Source organism: Schistocerca piceifrons, chromosome 8, assembly GCF_021461385.2.
Source record: "Schistocerca piceifrons isolate TAMUIC-IGC-003096 chromosome 8, iqSchPice1.1, whole genome shotgun sequence".
NCBI classification, from domain to species: domain Eukaryota; kingdom Metazoa; phylum Arthropoda; class Insecta; order Orthoptera; family Acrididae; genus Schistocerca; species Schistocerca piceifrons.
In genome coordinates, this window is record NC_060145.1 from 462645830 (window position 1) to 462656566 (window position 10737).

Here is a 10737-nt window from a genome sequence, read left to right on the forward strand (position 1 = left end):
CTAGCCTCATTGAGGAAGAGCTTCGGAGTGACAGCTGTATGCTCCCATTAGTTATATCCATCTTCGACATTACCCATTGGCACGATAAATTTGCATGATCCCAAATGTTAACTTCCAATGTACCACTAATTAGGGTTTATCCCCGATGCATTTGCGTTTGGTGGAAGAAAGGTAGTTTAAAAGCCTGTATACGTTCATTAATCCCTGCTAGTCGAATTTGGTATGTGTCACGCACACTAGAGCGATATTGTACGATGGGTCGCGCGAGTGTTTTGTAAGCGATCAGTAGTACTATTGAACATCATCTGTCGGTAGTGTGTGTGTGCGCGTGTGTGTGTGTGTGTGTGTGTGTGTGTGTGTGTGTGTGAGAGAGAGAGAGAGAGAGAGAGATAGAGAGAGAGAGAGCCAGCGCCAGCCAGCCTGCCTGCCTTTTGCTTTCTTGTAGTAGTAGTAGTAGTAGTAGTAGTAGTATTATCTGCTTTCGGGACGCGGAACCAGCTTCTTTAAGGACAGGAAAATAATTTCTTACAGTGACTTCAGTCGTGGTTCTACCTCTAAGACCTACCGCCATTTTCCAGGTAGGGAGCGAAAGCGCACCGGCCCTGTTTGCAACGATGCTTCCACAGGGCTTATAATTAGTCAACAGGACGCGCCGCGTCACGTCACATCTTGGCAAGGACGTGTCTCGCAATCTGTGTGTTCGTGACGTTAAAGCGTGACTTTCTTTTCGATGTATCCCTGTTCCCGCCCTTTCACTAGACTTCTTTCTGACTGACTGCTAGTAACTTATCGCAGACGCATCTTGGCCGGTATTGGTACAGGGACGACAGGCGTGCACAATTGTGCCCCGTCGACATGTGGAACACCTGAGACATTGGTTGTATCTGCCACCGACAGAAGGTTGGATTCTGCTCCTGCAGCTTCTTTCAACAACAGGATTATAATTCGCTCCACTTAAAGGGAAATACGGAAACGTCCGATCCCGCCCGTCTGCTTTGACCCACGACGTCACAAATATGGCGGAAACAAAAACAAACACACACACTTTCCACAAGAAGCCTAATGACACTAACGGGACAAGCGCGGGAAATGGGGTGTTTTGGGTGGGGGGAAAACTAAATATAAACAAATTTATACGCCTTGCGTAGCTACAACGTGTAAGTGAAGACAGCCATGCATGAATACCCACCCACCTCCCCAGGGGTCGTAGCCCCTGCAACCCATAGAAGATGAAGATGCTTCAGTAGCTGATTAGTGTTTTTGTCTTTTTTTAAAAAAAAATCTCACGGGATAGAACGAACAGATCAGAAAGATAAATGTAATAAACTAAAACAGAAATTGGAGGAAACAGATAATTAAAATAAGTAATAAGAGTTTTTAAATTTAAAAAAATCTCACGAGATAGAACGAACAGATCAGAAAAGTAAATAAAATAAGATAAAACAGAACTGGAGACAGCCACACTCAAACCAAACTCCGCGCCGTCATGGCGTCACACACAACACCCTTACGTCACGGGTCAAAGCCGACGCGTGGGATCGGACGCTTCTGTCGACCCACTTAAAAGCGGTGTTTCGATAAACATGTCCGTATCGACTTTTAATTTCATAGATTTTGTTACTGGGAAAATTTGCAAGCGAGGTAACCGTAGATGAAATATATATTTATACGGATGGCGATAAGTGGCCGAATTCTAGCATCCATGTCGCGCACCCGACTTTATAGTATCTACGTGGGCCAACTAGTATGCATTCACGCGTTTATCAGCTACAAACAGTTTAAAAATTGTTGGCACTATCATTAAAAAGGCTTTTATTAGTATGCCCGTGGTAACATTGAAAATACATGTTTAAGGTGTGTACGCAACTACAGATAATTGCGTAATGACGTAACAATCACACGTCAATTTATTTTGTAGCGGACTGTTTTACATCTAGAAAGCAATCCAAAATTCTAAATATTAGTTTCATGTTCCATGGATCACTTTGGACGATAGATCGTAATGTTGTGGAACGAGTCATATTAATTAACATTTCAAATTAATTTGTACAATTGGTTACATTCAGAACACTTCTAAGGGTTTTTTTCCTTCCAAAACGGAAAACTATACACAGAAGCTGCGAGTTAGTGAGTCCTGCCCACAACCTTTTGCGCTTTATAGTAATGAAAATGCTACGGGATGGGAGTTTTCAAGGACAAATTTTCTCAGGTTGTTTTCAGACTTTTACTTTGCTGCCTGTCAGACATTGTATATTGCTGGATAAGTGATCAAAATTTTTCGTTGCTACATTGTTGATTGTAATTTTTCCTTTTGGCATTGTTCCTTTTGAACTGAGTGGATTATTTGTTAAACGTCAAGGGAATAAATATACTGTGAGGCAGTAGTCAGAATGCCCAACTCCATAAACAGCATGGACGCTTGTGACCATAGCTGTTTTGCGCCCTAAAACATTATGAAAAAAAGGAAAAAATCATAAACAGCTGTCTAAAAGATGATTGTGGGCCAGCGCCAAATATTATTCTTCAGCACCCTTTTGCGCAATGAACACTTTCTTAAAGATGAGTTACTCCAGAACATTATTCTATAATAAATTATGGAATGAAAATATGCGATATATGTCAACTTGCTGATCTCTCTCTTCCCAAAATTTGCAGTGATTCTAAGTGCAAATGTGGCTGAACTGAGTTGTTTTAGGGGTTCCAAATGTACTTTTTTGCAATTCCAATTTTCATCAATATGGACACCTAAGAATTTTCAAGTTTCCACTCTATTTATTATTTCCTCACTATGTATCTCACTTACATTGGCGTAGGACTCATGTGCAGAACTGAATATACTGCGCCTTTTTAAAATTTAATTGCAGAAAACCAGTCATAGATACTTCAAGAACTTTGTTTACCATTTCATCTGTTTCTATATGCATGCTTGGAGTAAGTACAACGTTGGCGTCATTTGCAAAAGGAGCTAATTCTGCTTGAAAGATCGCATACATATGAGGAACAATAGTGGGTCTAAGATTGAGCCTTGGGTAAGCCCATACGTGATTTCTCCCCCCCCCGCCGCCGCCAGGATTATGGTTTAATTAGTAAGAACAGCTTCCTAAATTCTTTTGACTAGATGTTACATATATTTGTTGGCTATACCATCAATCCCATGACACTTATATTTATCTGAGAGAATACTGTGATTCACACGGTCAAATGCCTTCGATAAGTCGCAGAAAATACCATCCGGCTCTATATTATTTAATTTTTGGTGAGTGAACATGTAAATGGTATTCTTAGTAGAGCAACCGTTTTGAAATACAAACTGTGATTCTCTAAGGATATTTTTGTCAAGATAAGATAGTATTCTAAAACATCCTAAAACACACCTCCTTCTCAAAAATTTTGCAGAAGTCGACAGCGAAACATTTCAGACCACAGAGGACGTTTTACGTTAATAAAGCGAGATGAGCATGGTATTACAAATAACGTTTAATATGTTATCCATCTTAGCGTAATTTGTTGCCATTTGCCGATTATAGTGCATGCCTTAGTGTGCAAGTGCACAGTATAGTAGGCGCTTTGGTGGAGAACGTGTGTACGCAACACAGTTTGTTTACATTCCCCGCTCGTACCCCCCCCCCCCCCCCTCCCCCTCTTCGCTCGCATCTGTCGCACCACGGATAACCCCAGCTGCCCCTGCTTACGTCGACGGGTGTACAGCGAAGTGTCGCAACACGGCACGTTTGTACGCGGACGGCGACTCGCGCAAAATCCGCCGCTGGCATAGTTCTAGCTCAGATTAACCGCGTCTTTGTGCTATGGGCTATGTAAAGTAGTTAACCGCGTGCACTTTGCACGGCTCCGTCCAGAGATTCCGTCACATTGGCATTCAGTGTTTATTTTGCCATGAGTTGAAGTTTCTAGGGATTCGCATAGTTCGTTCACGCATGCGTATTGTTCCTCTAGATCCATCAACAGCTTGACATTGAATACGAAGACGGGAACAGTTTCCATTCGACACTGCATGGAAATTTGTCTGCATTTCTACTATTTTGTTTACTGAATGAAATCCAGGATATATTCAGACACGACAGCTCCGATGATTGCTTTTATTTTACAACCAGTCTGGAATTTTCAGAGCGTTTTCAGGTACAAAGCTATGAGTCCTGTAATATGTAAAAGCGGTATCGTTATTGACTTTTTGTCAGCGCTGAGTCAGTTGATGAGACAAGAATCTGTCTGGGTTTTGTGGGAAAAAGCCTCCGGATTGATTTGAATGTAAATGTACGGATTATCCTATATGATGAAATCGTGTCAGACGAGTGTGCAAATTGACATCAATGTGTGTCATTTAGGAGATAGTTGGTAGTTTAACTAGCCAGATACAGTGAATATACACTGAAGAGCCAAAGAAACTGGTACACCTGCCTAGGGCCCCCGCGAGCACGCTAAAGTGACGCAACACGACATGGTACGGGCTCGACTAATGTCTGAAGTAGTGCTGGGGCAATTGACACCCTGAATCCTTCAGAGCTGTCCATAAATCCGTAAGAGTACGAGGGGGGTGGAGATCACTTCTGAACAGGACGTTGCAACGTGTCCCAGTTTAAGGTCAGAAGAATGTTGCTGGAGCCACTCTGTAGCAATTCTCGACGTGTGTGTCTCATTGCCCTCCTGGAATAGCCAAAGTCCCTCGGAATGCACAATGGACATGAATGGATGCAGGTGATCAGACAGGATGGTTACATGCGTGTCACCTGTCAGAGGCGTATCCAGACGGATCAGGAGTCCCATATCGTTCCAACTGCACACCATTACTGAGTTTGAACAGTCATCTGCTGCCTTTCAGGGCCCACGGATTCATGAGATTATCTTCATATCCGAACACGTCCATCCGCTCGATATATTTTGAAACGAGACTCGTCCGACTGGGCAACGTGCTTCCAGTCGTAAACAGTCCAATGTCGGTGTTGATGGGCCCAGGCGAGGCGTAAAACTTTTGAGTCGTGCAGTCATCAAGCGTACACGGGTGAGCCTTCGGCTCCGAAAGTCCTTATCGATGATGTTTCGTTGACTGGTTCGCACGCTGACTCTTGTTGATGCCCAGCATTGAAATCAGCAGCAGTTTGCGTAAGGGTTGCACTTCTGTCATGTTGAACGGTTCTCTTCAGTCGTCGTAGGTTCCGTTTTCAGGATCTTTTTCCGGCCGCAGCGATGTCGGAGATTCGATGTTTACCGGATTCCTGATATTCACGGTAACTCCTGAAATGGTCCTACAGGAAAGTCCCCACTTCATCTCTACCACGGAGATGCTGGGTCCCATGGCTCGTGCGCCGTCTATAACACCACGTTCAAACTCACGTAAATCATAAAAACCTGATATTGTAGCAACAGTAACTGATCTAAACACTGCGCCACACTTGTCTCATATAGACTTTGCCGATCGGCGTGCCATATTCTGCCTATTTACCTATATCTCTATTTGAATACGCATACGTATACCAGATTTTTTTTTTCTCCTTCCTCTTTCTGGCGCTTCAGTGTATTTCTGACAACGATGGACACCGATAGGAAAACATACACACTGAGCTCGCCCGAATTTTGTTAAATCCTTTCATACCCAAATAGCGGTAAAAGTTAACATAACCCTCTTCCATTTTTCATATTTTGATATATAAAGACAGAAAACATAAGAAGACTAGCCGGACACTTGCCCATTATCCAAGTTTTCCGAATTTACCTCTCAGTTTTAATTTTTATAAGGAAAGGTGCTTTAAATACGGAGCGAACGTAAACATTAGGGACGCTATAAGTCAGTATGAGCTATTAAGTTTGAATTTATTTATTTGTACGTACAGTTTTTGAGCCATGTTTCGTTACCCGTGCATCCTTTCCTTCTACCTTCATTCAGTTTAATTCTGCAAATATTGCCAGAAATTATTTATACACGACAGAATAATACAATGCATGACGCTAGTATCAGTTTTTCAGAACCCAAAGAAGGTAATTAAGAAGGTGCAGGTTCTCATGTGGGAAGTCGGCTGCCAGTTGCACACGTCATATTAACATTTTTTAAGAATAAAAAAGCCCCGCAACAAATGGCGCGTTGTTCTTACTCTGTCTGGACCTAGGATCAGTTTCGAATTAACGTTACCCGTTAGTTACTATATTGCCAGATGCAAACCTTTGCTATTTAGCGCACGAGGTAGCTCTCTCTCTCTCTCTCTCTTGAACACAACAGCAAATAAGATCAATGTCAGTGGAAGGTGTAGTACTGAATTTCATACACATTACTCATTTTACAAATTCGCTGCTTTTTAAATATTTTTTTCAATTAGCCACAAATCTTTGCAAACGTATTACTCCTTCCTTTGCACGCAAACTTTGGACACCGATTGTAGAATGCGGTCAAATAAACATGTTAACATACTATTGGGTTATTTTGAAAATCGCCTTATGCAAACACAGTTAGGTTATTTTTTATATATTTACCCAGACACATCGTTGTCGAAACGTGTCTGGGTAAATATTAAAAAAAAAGAAACTAATTGTGTTTGCATAAGGCGGATTTTCAAAACAACCCCGTTTTAATATCGCAAACACGGAAGAACATAAAGGGGAGCTTCAGATCTTAGTAAAATGTTACATACTATTGAGTCAAAACTCGTGACGTCGATTGACATCACGTCAGCTGCAGACCACAGAGAATTGCATCCCATTCTTCTAACACTAGCCCATCTGCCATGTAAAAAGCGTAACTGTGGAAAAGAGCTGTTTAAATTCTGAAACTTCCGATGATGGAACCCAAAGATAGCGCATATCATTATTGTTGAATTTTGGGGAAATCCCCCCCCTCCCCCCGTTTTAGAACCGCGCTCGGGCAAAATTCGTAAACTATATGTGGCAGACAAAGCTCGGCCAGTTTTTGGCGCTCGTCCTGCCTCCGGTTTGTTTTCCCCAGCTGTAGAAACCTCATTGAAATAATCTTAGATTGGTTCCGTTCACGTTATGGCGGTGTGTCACAATTTGTGCATATCCTTCAAGTACCCTCTGTGTGTATCAGTAATATGCACGTTTCCTCAATTTTGCCAGGTGCAAGAGGAAACTTTCGATCCCACCCAATTCCGTCTCTCGCTCGACGTAATTACATATCGTTACAAGTGGTAGCAAGCCGCATAAAAAGTGAAGAAATAGTAGCAGTCATTACTCGAAAGAAGCGAATCATTCATTTCCAGATATTTAAATAAATTAGGATACATTCTTCCGTAGCCGCACACCTTCGGACGGACTATGACAGTTATATCCGTTTACAAAACTGTTGGCGTACAACAGACCGCTAATCAATGTGAAGCGTTTTTTGTAGGAAGAAGATGACGAACTCCATTAGGTTGTTACGGCTTTGGCTGCGTAGGAAAATGAGTCCATTCTTGTTCTATGCTATTTAAGATGGAAGAGAACTGGATATTATCGATACAGCCGACAGAGCGCGTCACTACGGTGTGTTTTATATTCAGAATTAGTATATTCAGAAGTAGTATATTCAGAAGTAGTATATTCAAGCAGTGTTCAAAGACGAAATTTTTCAGTTACATGTCACTGTAAATTTTGCTGATGATGGCTATCTGTGTAGACACAAATGTCTGCAGACAGTGTAGTTGATTCATTTCTTGCTGAAACACTGATGATTTGATTTAATTTGTGAATAATTTTACAAAGAGTAGTAATATATAGGCAAGAATTGAATTTTAAGCCTTTTTCTAGAAAAAGTGGATGGGATGACCTTGGTTTCATTCTGATAGCGTTAAGTTTTCCGGCCAGTGAATAAAAATGTTTAATTTCACGGTAATGTAGAACAGTGTTCATGGTAATCATTTACATTCTTCAAAGTAAGTGGTTCATATGCTAAGTCAATGACGAGATGGCCTTAAGAGTGCTCTGATCTTTCCTGATTTCGCACGCAGTGTACAGGATTTGAAGCTCGGAGATCGGACATAATTTTCCTAAAGCAGTACGATTTAACTGTCAAAATTCAGAATAGTCGTATTTGAAAATCAGGTTTTTTTTTTTCTTTTGCTGTCTTACACAAATTCGAAAGATCAGCGCGTAGCGTAGTAGGACTTTCGGTGCTTCGAATCTCGGAAGAAACGTTTTTACTTTTGAATTCTGTATTGATTAACAAATAGAAATATTAAACATTATTGAATCATAATTTAATAAAAACAGCTGGTGAATTAGTTTCCGAGGCTACAAGTGAATGTAGCAGCTTCGTTGTGTGTTCTGGATATGAGGATGTCACGGGCGTGTGTTGAACCTGTCTGCTTTAGAGGTGTGAAGGGGGTAGCTTGATGTACTTAATTAGATCTAACCAAGGCAAAAGGGACAATTAAAAATAAAATGTGGCTTCTTTCATCAGGAAATGATGATTCAGTATTTGTTAATTGTAATATACAGTCGTTAATAAATATGGGATTTAAAAAAGTAAAAAAAAAAGTGGTACTGTGGCAAGATGCGTACGACCGACTGGTATGGTTACAATCCTACTGTGCTACACAGAGCAAACGGCGAAGTTGTTAACATAGTACATTTATGTTTTGTTTTTGACAGCGCTCTGAAATCTTATCTTTAATCCTAACACATTTGTCTTTTTTATTTTTAAGAAAACTGGCGACAACAATCACACCAGTTCCATTGTGAGAACTTAAGGCTAAGGTAGAGCTGAAGTAATTGTTTGTGGGTTCAGTGTAAGTGTCGCATCGTATTGCATGAAAATAAGTTCATTTTGTGTTACCGTGTGGTGAGTGAGGTTTTGAATCATTCGATAACCGCAACGAGTGTTACGTCGTAACATGCAACGAATATACAGAAGCGGACAAAAGTATTCAGACACTGGGAATAATCAGAGAAGTAAACATTGTGTTTTTAACTCAAAAAATATATATTATTGTTTACAAACATGTAATATATAGGTCAATCTGAACATATGCAGAACAAGAAGTAACAAAACAAGCCTTACTCAAAAAAAGAAAATCGAAATATACAGTGGGAAAAAGTATTCAGACACTCAGCAGTTAGTATTTGGTAATGCGTCCCTTTCTCTGCATTACAGACCTCAGTCTTTCTGGCATGGAGTAAACAACCTTTTTCGTTACATCCGAACCGATACTCACCCATTATTCTTCTATAAATGCACGCAAATGTGTCAACCTGCTCACATGTCGTTTGTGTAGTCTCGTTTTCAGTTCATTCCTGATGTTTTTTATGGGATTGAGGTCCGGAGACTGCGTTGAGGTAATGAGGCGACGAGGCGTGTTGTGTAGGATCCACCTTCTGACTATTTCCGCCGTATGCTTAGGATCATTGCCTTGCTGGAAATAAGTCACCTCCAAGATCCAACTTCGCAGCACTTTCCGTCAGACTTTGAGTGCGTCGAGATAGACAAATTTGTCCATGGTGCCTTCAATAAAGACTGAAACGACCCCTTAGAAAAATTATGAATGACTGTGCTGGTAAACTTTTACATTATTTGATACAGAAACAACTGAGTAAAACACAACGTACTCACAGTTTTCTCTTTACTTATTCTGATCACCACTAAACTGACACACAATATTTTTAGCGCGACGCAATCTGACCATCAATAATCCCTAAAAAAGAATGGCCCTGACTAACAATAACCTATACCTTTAATGAATCATCTACCTCACAAAAATCTTCGTTACTCGAACTACTGCAATACAGCGAGCACCAATACTGCCAGCTAAATAAAATTGTCTAACTACTGATAGGCATTGTTAGCAAATGAAAGATTTTGATAGAGAACAATCAATGTATTTATCTTCATAGCGTTCAAAAGTCAAAATTTCCTTGTTCTGACGGACACACGTCCAGATCGTCCGCTCAAAACTCTGGCATTTCTCTCTCCGCATATCCACCACTACTGGCGGCTCACCTCCAGCTGCCCAACGCTACGCGCTGTTCACGTGCAACTGGGTACCAACGCCTGCTGCCAGTTCTCCCGCTATAGCAGGGGCAGTTGTCCGCTAGTCGTTTTTTCACAGTTCCTCTTGTTTTTGTTAGTGAGTTTCTGAGGACGCCCCTGTGGCGGACGACTGACGAGAGTTTTCCTTATTTCCGTTTCTGTACGGTACTAAATATAGTTTTTCGGCTTCAGTTGACGACTTCGCCTATTTCTGCATATTTTACCTCACTATACAGCCGCACAATAAGCCTTTGCTCTTCCACTGTCGTTTCCCTGCCTTTACGGGCCATGGCGTTATTTTTTTACTAGACGTGCTTTCCTGTAGTACGAGACAGCTGCCTTGCCTACACAGACTGCTAGCTGCCGCCGAGATGTGCCTTCGACTGCGGTTGCCTTGTCGAGCCGGGCGGTGCCTGATTATTTTTGTCCCGCGTGGAAAACACGCAGATGAAGCTAACACAAAACTAATCGTTCCAGGTAGAGGGTAGTGACATTCGCATAGTCGAAGTCTTTCAAAATATTCCCTGCATTATGGCACATACACGGATACAAATTCACCGAACGAGGTGGTGCAGTGATTAGCACACTAGACTCTCATTCGGGAGGACGACGGTTCAATTCCGCGTCCGGCCATCCTGATTTAGGTTTTCCGTGATTTCCCTAAATAGCTTTCTTTGAAAGGCCACGGCTGACTTCATTGCCCATCCTTCCGTAACGCATGTAACCTGTGTCTGAATACTTTTGTCCGCCTCTGTACGCAGTAAGCTACC